Source organism: Canis lupus, chromosome 7 (assembly GCF_011100685.1).
Source record: "Canis lupus familiaris isolate Mischka breed German Shepherd chromosome 7, alternate assembly UU_Cfam_GSD_1.0, whole genome shotgun sequence".
Lineage (NCBI taxonomy): Eukaryota > Metazoa > Chordata > Mammalia > Carnivora > Canidae > Canis > Canis lupus.
In genome coordinates, this window is record NC_049228.1 from 34,861,021 (window position 1) to 34,875,196 (window position 14,176).

At 33.5% G+C, this 14,176-nt stretch overlaps 1 protein-coding gene across 2 annotated transcripts in view; it reads right to left on the minus strand.

Annotated features, from left to right (window-relative positions):
- The window catches only part of AKT3 (AKT serine/threonine kinase 3), a 306,203-nt gene that overhangs the window by 280,033 nt on the left and 11,994 nt on the right, over positions 1 to 14,176 (minus strand). The window lies entirely within an intron of this gene.

Here is a 14,176-nt window from a genome sequence, read left to right on the forward strand (position 1 = left end):
CAGAGGAAGAGAGCACAGCATTCAGGCCCAGACAATAGGAAAGGAATACTGATTAACTCCTCTTTTACACTTATCTTCTCAAAAGAGAATCATCATAATGCAAACATTGATGCCCAAAGGTGCTGAGAAGACAGTAAATGACTTATCGCTGAGTTCCAGTTAGCATCAATAATCTCTGAGAAATGCAAAGCAACAAAAGGGATTTAAAAAAAAAAAAAAACTGAAAAGGGCAAGTATCCTTATTGTTTTTATTAAGGAACACAATGGATGAGTCTAAACATTAAATACTAGTAAACCTGATGGGAAATTTAGCAATATCCTATAAGAGATTATTAAATAATAGCTATTGTGTATTAATGATTTAGTATGTCCCATGCACTGTGATAAGAGCTAATCAAGAGTCTTGTTATCATCACCATTTTCCAGATGAGAAATTTAAGGCATATTAAGTATTTTGCCCACAGTCACTAATAAATGGCAAAGCCAAGATCTGAAGTTAAATTCCATCCTCTTAACCAGTGGACTAAACTGACAGTACACGAATACTTAAAAATGCAAAAAGCAGACGGGTAAGAATAGATTGTCTAAAGCAAGCTGTATCAAGTTAGACACTTTTTTTCAAAATTTCTGAGTGACCATGTTACAATGGCATAGACAGATCTCTAAGATACACTGTTAAATGATTATGATGCCATTTATGAAAAGTGAGATAAAACAAACAATCCAAATGTGTATACAGAATAAAGTGCAAAGTCCCATTTCTTTAATTATCCCTCTTCCTGCCCCTCACCTAATCTCTTGGATTCTAATCTCTTGACAAGAGACAAATATTACTTATTGTTTGGTATGTATCCTTCTGGTTCTTACCTATTTTAAGAAAAACGCTGGCTTTATAGTAGTACATTCCACTTGACAGTGGTTATTTCTGAGAAGGAAATTGGGAATGGAGAAATCTTATCATACTCTATTTATTTATACACTGCTTGGATCTTTTACAAAAGGGAGTAATAGATAATACAAATTGTTTTAATCATAATGATGCTCAAAGAAAACGGCAAAAGTTTCTAAATGTGACCTCAATGGCCTCCTTGGAAGGGAAAAGTCTTATGTATTAAACTACAGAACAATTAAAAACTTTTACATGACAAAAACATAAAGTTAAAAGATCTATTCGAGCCAGGAAAATATCTGTAACAAAAAAATGATTAATAAAGTATTGGTATTCTGCAATTACAAAAAGCTCTTACAAATAAATAAAAACATGTAAAATTTATAAAACTAAAGACATAGGGCCACATATATAAAAATCAACTAAGGACACAAACAAGCAATTCATTCAAAGAAAAAAAGGCTAAAAGCATTAACAACAAAGTTAAACCTCAGTAACAAATAAATGTAAAACAAAACAGCAATATGATGGCAAGAACTAAAAACAGTAACACCCAGTGATAATTATGGCATGAAAAAGCAGAAACTTTTACATACTGGTGATAGGAATGTAAACTGGTAACATGTGGACAACAAATTGGCATATGCAAATTATCTGCATAAACAAAACAAAACAAAACATCATAAAAGTTCCTTTGAAAGGTAAAATAGAGAAAACTGACTGCAGCCTTGGAGGACAGTGGCAGCCCTACTGTGATGTACTGTAGGAACAAATAGTCCTGCTATGCTCTTCCCTACACTGACCACACCTGCAGGATCATGTTCACTTCTGGGTACCACATTTTAAGAAAAACATCGACAAACTGAGGTATTTCCACAGTAGGACACCAAAATTATATATGAGGGCTAGAAACCATGTCACACAATGAACAAATTAAAGAGAACATTTTGCTTAAAAAGAAGATTTTAGGGAAAATATCATAGCACTTCTGAAGTGCTATGGCCTAATAGTCCAAAGGCCTATTACATGGAAAATAGAACTTGTTTCATATTGCTCAGGAGGGCAAATGAAAGACCACTAGTACTCAGAGCTGTTAAATAATGAAACACTTAGGTCTTACATAGTGAGATTTTAGTTACCCATTAATATCTGAGATAACGATCCATCAGAAATGTAGTAGAAAAGATTCTTCTAGGCTGGAAAAGTTAGGTGTCATGAACTCACAAAAGTACTTTGTAGTTCTAAGAGTAAAATGTGGATAAATATTCCAGGACTATGACCACTAACTCTATTCTTACTATAGTGTCCAGGTTGCACCTATCAGATTTAGATACTTTAGGTACTAATCCATTCTGGGTCGATCAGAGTCTTGCACAGCCACCTCTGCCAGGAATAACCATTCAGTCATTACTACCAATTCCTAATTCTGTTTTCCTCCAAAAAAACTTGACAGATACACACCGTGATCTAGAATCCCAGCATTGCCCTTACCAAAAGTCTATCCTAGATACAGGCTGCTTTCATAATTGAGATCTATTTTGTATTCCCTGCCTTGCTTCAGCTGTCCCAATTCTAATTCCTTGCCCTGAAATCTGTGACATACTGTTATTTGACCTTCTAAAACTGTTTTCTTCCTCATTCATTCAAAGACTGAGAGCCTACTATGTTCAAAGTCCTGGTAGATCCTAGATGCAAAATACAGTTGTATTAGACACAGTTCCTGCCCTTGGGGAGTTGACAACGGATAAAAAGAAATAATGGATCTCTGTAATAGCCAATATAAAGCCAAGAGGAAGCAAAGTGATGTAATACCGCAGACAAGAGAAATCATTCTAACTTTCTAAGACTGTGTGATCTGGGAAAAAACTGAGATTATATCAGAATGTATATTTAAAGGACACAAAGGGTTTGCATTGACAAAGACACAAGAAAAAAATATGCCAAGTAGAAAAACTGGCATAGGCAACAACATACATAAAAGAATATTTGGTGGTAGGTACATGGTTAATCACATCAGTAAAATAATGTGATTGATTACAGAATGTGAACAGATTATTAAAGAAATTTTCTTTCTGTCAAAGAGTATAAAAACAGTTTCTTCAAGAGAGGTAACAGAATAAGTTCTAGAGGTACAGCTTCCTTGCATTCCCCACTGGGACATACATCAATAAGTGATACTACTTGACGGGCACTGGGGGTTATTCTGTATGTTAGTAAATTGAACACTAATAAAAAATAAAAAAATAAAATAAAATAAAAAAATAAAAGATACAAAGAAAAGCAAAAAAAAAAAAAAAATAAGTGATACTACTCAAATAGTGTAAGGATTCCACCAGATGGAAGATACTCCCCTTTTTCCATTCTCACAGGGTTTTTACACTCTCCTCCTGTCAACAGTTCTGAGCCCCTCTCTCACCAGGTCCTAATAAGAGACTTTTTAAAAAAAGAACTCCAATATATGTCTGAGTGTCCGAAAGAAACAAAATATGAAGTAGCATAAAATTGACAATAAAGAAATCTCAGCTACTGGTCCAGGCTAAGCCCCTAACTCCAAAAATGACCTGTTTTCTAATCTGGAAGATAAATGGGTCTAAGACAAGATGACTTCTAATGTCTCTCCTTGCTTCAAATTCCATAAATTCACTTGGAAAAAAGGTTCAGCTGTTTCCAGGTGACTGGAACTCAGCCAGTTGAAACCATCAGTTTCCTCAAATCTAAATCCTGCTTCTCCCTCTGCCTACATCTCTGCCTCTCTTTCTCTATCTCTCAGGAATAAATAAATAAAATCTTTAAAAAAAAATTTCTACTGCACATGACTTGTTATGAGCAACTAAATAACAAAATTAAGCGAATTATAAAACTTAAACCAATTTTTATGTCCATACATTAAAGCCTATACCTATTAGAATTTCACTTCCAGTAGTTGTAGGGTGATTTACATTAGACTAATCTTCCCATACATAAAATTACAAACTCTATATAAAAATATAAAAAACAACTATTTTAAGCCAGTAGAAAGCACCAAAAGTAAGCAGGAACTGGAAAGAAGTTGGTACCTGAAACAAGGAAGTGCATTGGGTGAGATTTGCAATTACCTGGCTTTCTGCTTGAGAGGGCTCCCCCATTCCTTTCAAATAAGGTGGATAAAATTCAGACCAAAAACTATATAGTCTTGTTGGCTTAAAGAGTCAAATGCTGGAGTCAGATGCCAAAATGGCTAGAAAGAGAGAGAAATCCCACAAAAATGATAATGGGGCAGCCTAAAAACCTACATGTAAACTCAACCCAAATTCTAGCTAAACCGTGAGTTGTGCATGAATAGAAAAAAACTCCAGTAAGCCTGACAGCAGAAATCAAAAAGTGGACAGAAAAGCTGAGATTTCAACTTGCTCTTCACAATAGGTGAAACAAAGTGTTGAATTTGAACAGAAGGACAATACCAGTTAGCAGAAATACCAAAAGTTTCTGTAGAAAACAACAGATCACAAGTCTGCAAATATATCATCACAATGAACTATATGGCTGAAAATTACTAGACATATGAAGAAATGAGAAAGTGGGCAAAGAAAGAAAAGTCAACAGAAAACAACTTGAGAAAATCCTAATGCTGGAGTCAGCAGGCAAGGACTTCAAAGCAACTATTATAAAAATAGTTAACAATAAATACAGTCCACAGTAAATAATGAAGAGAGATGGCAGAAGAGTCAGTGAACTTAACAGTTTACTAGCAAGTATTCTACCTCTAGAACTGAGAGAAGAAATACTGAAAAAACTCAGCCTAATTGAAAAAGACAGCCTAATTGACCTGTGAGACATTGTCAAGTATCTTCACAGGTATAACCAGAGTCCCAGAAGCAGAGGAGATAACAAAGTAGAAAATGTTCTTTAGAACTAATGGTCAATACAATTTCCCAAGTTTGGTAAAAAAGACATAAATTTATATATCATACAAACAATCCCAGTAAATTCAAAATAGGATATGTAAAAAGAAAATAACATGTAGGCACATCACATTCAAACTACTGAAATCAAAGCTAGAAAAATCTTGAAAGCAGTCAAGAAAACTGACATGTTGTACATAGGTAACAACACAAAATAACAGCTTACTTCTCATCAAAAACAAGGAAAAGCAGAAGAAAATGAAATAACATCTTTAAAGTGAAAGAAACTAACAATCATAATTCTATATACAATTAAAAAATCCCTCAAAAATAAAGATAAAATGAAAACATTTTAAGATAAACCAAAAATATGAGTGTACTAGTCACCAACAGGTCTGCTCTAAAAGAAAGGCTAAAGAAAGCTCTTCAGGCTGCAGGAAAACAGTATCAGACAGAAACTCAAAATCTATAAGAAGAAATAAGTAGAAACACTGTAGGTAATTATACATAAAAGACTATATTTGTCCTACTATTCTTTAAAAGACATAAAAATGACATAAAACAAAAATTAAAATATCCAGAGTTTTATAACATAATTTGTATCTAATATATATGAGAACTGCAGCACAAGGCACTCAGAAGAGGGGTAAATAGAACTATAGTATTTCAAGTTATATTTTACAGGAAGTAGTAAAATATTAACCCAGTATAGAATGTGATAAATGAAGGATGCACATTATAATCGCAACCTCAACCTCAGCACTAGTGACATTTTGAAGTAAAAATTTTTTGTTTGGGAAGAACTATCTTGTACATTGTAGAATATTTAGCAGCATCCTCAGCCTACTAGATGCCAATGGCACACCCAACCCAAGTCATAACAAAAAAATGTCTCTAGACATTGACAAATGCCCCCCAGGCTGGTTGAAAACTACTGCCCTATAACAACCATTAAGTAATGCAAGATTATAGAGCAGTTCAGTTTTTTCCATTATGGCTCAGCTAACAAGACTAGACTTTTTTTTTCTAATAGCTCTAACCTCCTACATGAAATTTTAATACCATGGATATATGTATATGTTTACACATTTATATAATCTGTCCTATTGGAAAGGCACAAACGACTGTAATATCTATGTTTTTTGCCTCTCCTGGAACCAACTATTGCCCCCTTGGGGGAAATATCCTCTCCTCCACTGAGAATGCACACTGATAGAGGAATTTAGATGAAATACTAAAAAAATTTCAATTAACCCAATAGAATATATATTTAATATATATATATATACACACACACATACACACATGTATGTATATACATATACAATATATACATACACATGAACAGAGAAATTTTTTTAAATAAGACAAATAGAAAATAAATAACAAAACAGTAGACCTAAAGTCAATCAAATTAACAACATTAACTACAGATTTGTTTTATATTTTAATAAGAGGCATAACTAACAAGCCAATAGCAGAGATAACATGAGAAAGTAAAAAAAAAAAAAAAAAATTCTAAATCCAAAAAGTACAGGTATATGGAAAGAAGGAAACCCAACCATATTACTAATTACCTTGTTATTATTAAATATGAATGGTTTCAATATGAATGATCCAAATTAAAGGGTAAAGACTGTCAAATGAGATTAAGAAAAAAACCAGAACCAGACCCAAAAATTGCTGTCTACAAGAGAGGCAGTTTAAATATAAAACACAGATAAGCTAAATGTAAAATAACATTTAAAAAGATAGAAGATGTAAACATTAATCAGAAATAGTCTGGAGTGGTTACATTAATAATAGACACACTGAATTTCAAGACAAAGAGTATTACCAAAGAAAAATAAGAACACTTCATATGCATAAAAGACGTAATTCATCAAGAAGATACAATCATTATAAATGTGGACACAGTCAATAACAGAGCTTCAAAACATATAAAGCAAAACACAGAAAAAAGAAGCATAAATTCACAATCATAGCTAGAGATTTACCTCTCTCTCAGTAATTGATAGAACTAAAGAAAAAAATCAGTAAAGTTAGATAGGACTCATCATCACCCATCCTGACCAGACATTTATGAAAAACTACACCCACAACAGCAGAAAATTCAAGAGAGACCATATGGTGGACCATAAAAAAAAAAATTTAAATAACAAAAAATTCCAGGTGACTGAAATTTTACATATTATTTTCTATACAATCAGATGACTGAAATTTTACATATTATTTTCTATACAATCAAATAAAAAGCTGAAATTAAAACACTGAGATATCTAAAAACACCTATATGTTTTCAAATTAAGCAATATTTTTCTAAATAACCCATGATTCAAAGAAGAAATCACAAGAGAAGTTAGAAAACACTTTACACTAAATAATAAATAATAATGAAAACACATTTCATCAAAACTTATGGAACTTAATCAGTTAAGTAAGATAAATCCATAGATTTAAATGCTTATATTCAAAAAAATATTACATCATTACAATGATGTAATAAATATATTACATCATTACAATGATATAATATTTTACCATAATCCAGAAAAAAAGACAAGTAAATTAAAATAATGAGCAAAAGCAATAAAATAGATAAAAAGGACAAGGAAAACAAAGTAAAAAGCTGGCTCCTTCAAAAGATTAATGAGAGGGGATCCCTGGGTGGCTCAGCAGTTTGGCGCCTGCCTTTGGCCCAGGGAGCGATCCTGGAGTCCCGGGATCGAGTCCCGCGTCGGGCTCCCAGCATGGAGCCTGCTTCTCCCTCTGCCTCTCTCTCTCTCTCTCTCTCTCTCTCTTTCTCTCTCTCCTCTGTGTCTATCATAAATAAATAAATAAATAAATAAATAATAAATAAATAAATAAATAAATAAATCTTTAAAAAAAAAGATTAATAAGATGTATAAATTCCTAGAAAAACTGATCAGGGACGCCTGGTTGGCTCAGTGGTTAAGGGTCTGCCTTTGGCTCAGGGCATGATCGTGGAATCCAGGATCTAGTCCCACATCTGGTTCCCCGCAGGGAGCCTGCTTCTCTCTCTACCTATGTCTCCGCCTCTCTCTCTCTCTGTGTCTCTCATGATAAATAAAATCTTTAAGAAAAAAAAGAAAAAAGAAAAAAACTGATCAAAGAGAAAAAAAAGAAAGTGGGAGGACACAATTTACCAATATCAGAATTTTTTTTCCAATATCAGAATTTAATAAGGAGATTATCATTACTTAAAGAATAAGTAAATTTAAAAACTTCATGGCAAATATATCAACTTAGACAAAATGGACAAATTCCTTAAAAATCACAATTTGTCCAAATTGACACAAGATGAAACAAAAAATCTGAATAGTCCTATATCTATCTATTAATGAACCTGGATTTGTTATCAGAAATCTCACCAAAAATGCTCCAACCTGAATGGTTTCACTGATGCATTTTACCGAACATGTTAAGTTAGAAATAAATTCCATCTTATCCAAATTCCTTCAAAAATTAAGGAGAAGGAAATACTTCCCAACATATTTTAGGAGTCTAGCATAGCCATTATACCAAAACCTGAAATGAAAATGACAGACCAAAAAAAAAAAAAAAAAAGAAAGAAAGAAAAAAAAAGAAAATGACAGACCAATGTAAACACCAAAAAAAAAAAAAAAAAAAAAGATCCTTAACAACATATTAGTATATCAAAACTGGTAAATTAAATATATCATGACCAAATGGAATTTTTCCAGCCATGAAAGTAATACACCATTGTCAATAGTAATGGGAAAAATCATATAGCCATTTCAACAGACCTGGGAAAACTTTTTGAAAAAAGTGAACACCCACTCATGATAAAAATTCTCAGCAAACTACAACAGAAGAGAACTTTCTCAACGTGATCAAAGGCAGCAATAGAAAACCCACAACTAATACAATACTGATTATTATAGAATATTATGATAATGGTAAAATAAATGCTTTCCCAATAACCCAAGAAATAAGGCCAAAAGTCCACTCTCACCACTTTTACTCAAAATTGCACCAAATTCCTAACCAGCAAAACAAGACCAGAAAAATCAATTAAAGGCATAAGGATTGCAAAGGAAGCAGAACTGTGGCTCTTTTCAAATGACCTGACCATCTACACAGAAAATCATAAAACTAACTAACATGAATAAGTGAATTTAATGAGGCTGCAGGATACAAAGTCAATACACAAAACTCAAGGGCTGATTGGGAAGCAGAGTGTATGAGTATGTGTATGCATCACAGCAGCTCTACAATTCTTGTTTTTATGCATTTATTTTAAGAGAGTCGGAGACTTAACCGACTGTGCTACCCTAGCAGCTCTACAATTCTGTAACTCTAGAATGCATATGAAAGCCTTATCATTTGATGGTTCTCTTCATTTGGTTTTCCTGGTTAAAATTTTCAAAATAAATGTATTCAAAATATGAGAAAAATAAATTTCACATTTTTTAAGGGGGAGGTGGTGTGGTAGAGTGGTTGGTAAAGAGAATCTTAAGCGGGCTCCATGCCCAGCACTGAGCCCAACTTGAGATTCAATCTCACAATCCTGAAATCATGACCTAAGCTGAAATCAAGAGTCAGACACTTAACTGAGTCACCCAAGCTCCCCAAATTTCACATTATAGTAAATACATTAAATCTCAGAGTTCCAACGCCATTAGAAAATAAACTTAATTTTTTCAAGTTTATGCTCCATTTGTAACATCAATAGTTGAAATAAACTTCTCTAATCTATCATGTGATTTATTCGGTTGCTATCACAGCTCTTTACTTTCTACGGAAAAATGCTGCTGAGTAGTAAACAAAATCATACTGTCATTTTCTATCTCCATAATCACTTGATAATTTATTTCAAAACTCATTTTGTGAATGAAACATGAACAAAAGGTATGCAAGTATGTACAAAGGAAAAGAGAAGGCCCTTGGACTTGGACAAGCAGCCAAAAAATTGTGCGTTTTGCTTTCCATAATAGCTTATAATTGGCCAGATCACAACAATCACACATTAAACATAGGCCAGCTTACACTCTTCACATTACTAAAATATTCTGCATAGTGGCATTAAGCTATTTTGAGAGAAAACTCATACACTTATTAAGTTTTAGCTTGGAGTTACCAAATACTAACATTCTAGTTTCTCTAAACAAATCATTTCAAAGAATATAAAACAAATATCATTCCAAGGATATGGTTTATGGATATCCTTGAACCACAAACTGTTTAGTACAAGGCAAAATAAAGGAACAATTTCTTGAAAGCACAAACTGGTTACATACACAGAACACAATGTGAAAGTTCAATTTGTTAGATTTTAAGGCAACAAAAAGTTTAAGAAATTATCACATGCATGCAGCACCATCTCTTGGATTTGTACCAATTGCAAAACAATAAGATTATGAGTTGACTAACAACACACTACAGATTTTAACTTATCAAGAAACTGGCTCTCCACATGTATAAGAGAACACTTACCTTTTTAAGAAACAGTACTATTAAGCAAATGAAATTTTATAAATTACAATCAGCCCTGGTTAAGAGTATTGCAGTCTACTTAATTCTATAATTTAGACTTTTTAGGCTGGTTAAATTTACCACTTTATTAATGGGGTTAAGTTTTTTGCAGCAAATATCACCACTAGCTGGAATGGGATTAAAAAACCAACAGAGCAAAACTTTTGTGTTTTTGGGGTTTTTAAAAAAGATTTGTTTGTTTGTTTGTTTGTTTGTTTGTTTATGACACAGAGAGAGAGAGAGAGGCAGAGACATAGGCAGAGGGAGAGGCAGGCTCCATGCAGGAAGCCCAAGGCGGAACTCCATCCAGTTCCAGGATCATGCTCTGAACCAAAGGCAGACAGACGCTCAACCACTGAGCCACCCAGGCGTCCCAGAGAGAGCAAAACTTTTGACATCAACTTTAGAAATCTGTAGTTACCAACAGTATAGCCATAGGCTGGTCTATGAAGGACATCATGTTAACAAGTGCTTAACATATCTGCAGATAACTCCTAGGCTAACCATCAGGGAGGAAAATGCAAGTGGCACTTTATTCCATGTGTGCTACATGATGTTTTCTTGACTGTCCTCTCTAACATCAACGATACCATGTTACTGTGTTATCTCAATTAATACTTACCTACTTACCATTTTGTAACTACTCCAACAATGTACAGAAAAAAAAAGTTTCAATATTATGTCACCAGAACCAAAGTTAGGAAAGCATTTGTCCCACATAGTACCATTAACTATCCTTAAGCCTGCTTTTTTCCTTTTCTGGGATGATATTTACTGAAGAACAACTTATTTACATTAAAAATTTTAAAAAATGAGATTATATCTGGGCAGCAGCTAATAAGAACTGATTCATAAATACAAGTTTGAGGAAAAGGACTTAATACTCAAAGTTAAGGGCTATTATAACTCTTTTTGTCAATACTTTTATTAATAGTTTAGAAATACTCTATACATATTAGCTCATAATGCTCATCACCACACTCTGAGGGAAAGAAGGCAGATGTTATTGAATGTATTTTCAAACCAGTATACCCAAGTTCAGGTGATGATTATCTATTTGCCCAGGGTAAACAGGCAGCAAATAATAATGCTCTTTTTTTTTTTTAAATAATGCTCTTTAGAAGAAATTCTCTGAACCAAAATATGGCCAAACAACAATAGACTACCTAATGAAATGCTTGACTAAAACACAAGGTTATTATTAAAATCATACTGAAAATCTCTGAAGGAATAAATTAAGAACAGTAGAAAGAAAGAATGCCCAGTTTGGCTTCCCCTAATATTTCAACTAATGCTTCCAAAGGTACAGTTAAAACTACCATCATAAATCTTCAATTCAGTGAATCTAACTTGTCATAAGTATAGGGAAAATCCATAAATTGTACAAATAGAAGACACAACCAGCAACCTCAGTCTTTCCTTCACAAGTATAAACACACCAACAAGACCACCAGATACCTGAGGAATACAACACTACCAAAAAAGAACCAGAATAAATAAACTGAAAAAGTTATTCAGAGGAGAGAAAAAACTTAAAGTCTAGTTAAGCGTCCTAAGATTAAAGATTCTATCTGTAAAATAAGAGCAGGTGGTTATGAACTACAAAGAATTCCCAGAAATATAAAGTAACAGCTGAAATAACTCAGTAAAGGGCTCAAAGAAAAAGTCAAGGAATCTTCCAGAACAAGGCAGGAAAATGAAGACATGGAAGTGAAAGAAAAATTGTAAAACCAGAGCAATGATATAGATGTTCTAGTGGAAAAAGCTGTAAAAGAATACAGGGAAGAAAGGAAGGGAAGAAATAATGAAATAAATACAGAAGATTCCCCAGAACTGAGGACATATGAAAAAGGGTCCACCAAATCTTTATAGGATAAGTTAAAAAGAACTACATTTCATAATGTCAAGGATAAAAAGGCATGGACAGAACAAGCTTCCAGATAACAGAAACTGGTTACCTAGAAAGAAATTATTCCTATCAGCATTAAGCCTCTTTTTTTTTTTAATTTTATTTATTTATTCATGAGAGAGAGAGAAAGAGAGAGAGAGAGAGGCAAAGACACAGGCAGAGGGAGAAGCAGGCTCCATGCAGGGAGCCCAACATGGGACTCGATCCCGGGTCTCCAGGATCACGCCCAGGATCACGCCCTGGGCCGAAGGTGGCACTAAACTGCTGAGCCACCCAGGCTGCCCCAGCATTAAGCCTCTTATCAGTGAAACTGTTTCTTAAAAGGTAATGCAAAGAAAAATGTTTCACAACTGAATTCTATATCCAGCCAAGGTATGTACCGGGTGTGAAAGTGAAAAGCACATTTTTGAATACTCTGTTAATACTCCCACATATTTTCTCTGAGAAAGTACTCCAGGAAATTTTTAAAAATTAAAAAATTAAAAAACTTCTAGAACATTGTAAAATAAATCCAAAACAAATAGTGGAAAGACAGGAGATCTAAGAAAGCACAGACTGTGCCCAAGAATGCAATTAAATAACATGCTATTAGCTGAGCATCTTACCCAGAAAAAAGTCAGTTTACAATAGAATTTCAACAAATACCATGATAAAAAGCCAGATAAGCAAGTGATAAAATGAAGAAGGTGGACAATGGAGGCAATGTGGCAACTAGAAAATCCAGGAAAAACAGTTACAGCCCAAACTAGAAGCCAAACTAAAGTACATCCTGATCTTGAATACCAACATGGTAGAAGGAGTTCATTTGTTCTCCATGGTTCCCACTGTACCCATCACACTACTTTTTGCTCAGCACTGGATGGTAATGTTTACTTATCACAAAATTGATTATTGCTTCTCGGAATCATAGTGTTACTATTACAAACCTTGACAACATAAAATAAATGTCTCCCCTGGTAGGGAACAATGAGGAATTCAGGGAAAAACTGTGAAGGGTACTGATTTTTCTCAACTCATAAAGTGGCAAGTTCAGAGATGATGCCTAAGTATTTTCTAGAATTAAGAGTGTAAGTATTGAAAGTATAACCATAAAGCCTTATCAATCTCCTTCAGGGAAGTAAGAAAAGAATAGGTATTACACATTAAATTCTGCATTTTTCACAATGGTGATACACTCAATTATGTGAGATTACTATATAAAGTTTAGCATATAATACATAAAATTGAAATAATAATCACCAAAAAATTAAAAATAAAAAAAGGTCTAAAATGGCAATCTTTGAGGAGAGAAACCAGTTTGAAGAGGTAAAAGGTAGAAAAGACTTATATTTATCATTTTATACCTTTGTGTCCTATTAACCAATGCAGGAAAAAACACAGAGAAACCTTTGTCCATTTTTTTCTTGTTTCTGTATCCCATGCACTATATATACCAACCTTCTCTTATGGTATTTCTTCAAGACACAATTAATTAAACAAACTCAAGAACCACCCTAAATCTCTGACAAAATGCAGTGACAGCAATAGTTTACACTGGTGTTAAAACTCAAAACAAGTCCACATCCATTATCCCCATAACGGTCTTATTTTTAGAGATTAATAAAGTATTACCCCAAAAGGTTTAAGTGATTTGCCATGACAAAGAAACTAGGAAAGGTAGTATAAATGTAACAGACAAGCTAAAAAATAAAGGAAAAAATGCCTTCATACAGTAGTAAAATCTGAAAATCCCTTCTAAATTTAAAATAGAACATACAACAAATAAAACTTAACAATAGTTGGCTGAAACAGTGTTTATCATGAAACACACTTACCATATGAGCAGCAATCTCACTCCTATGTTATTCCCCAAGAAAAAATGAAAATACATCACACCAAAACATGCACTCTCTTGCTCATAGCAGCTTTATTCATAATAGCCAGAAACTAGAAACAACCCAAATAGCCATCAGCTGGTAAAACAGGTGAATCGTGGTATGG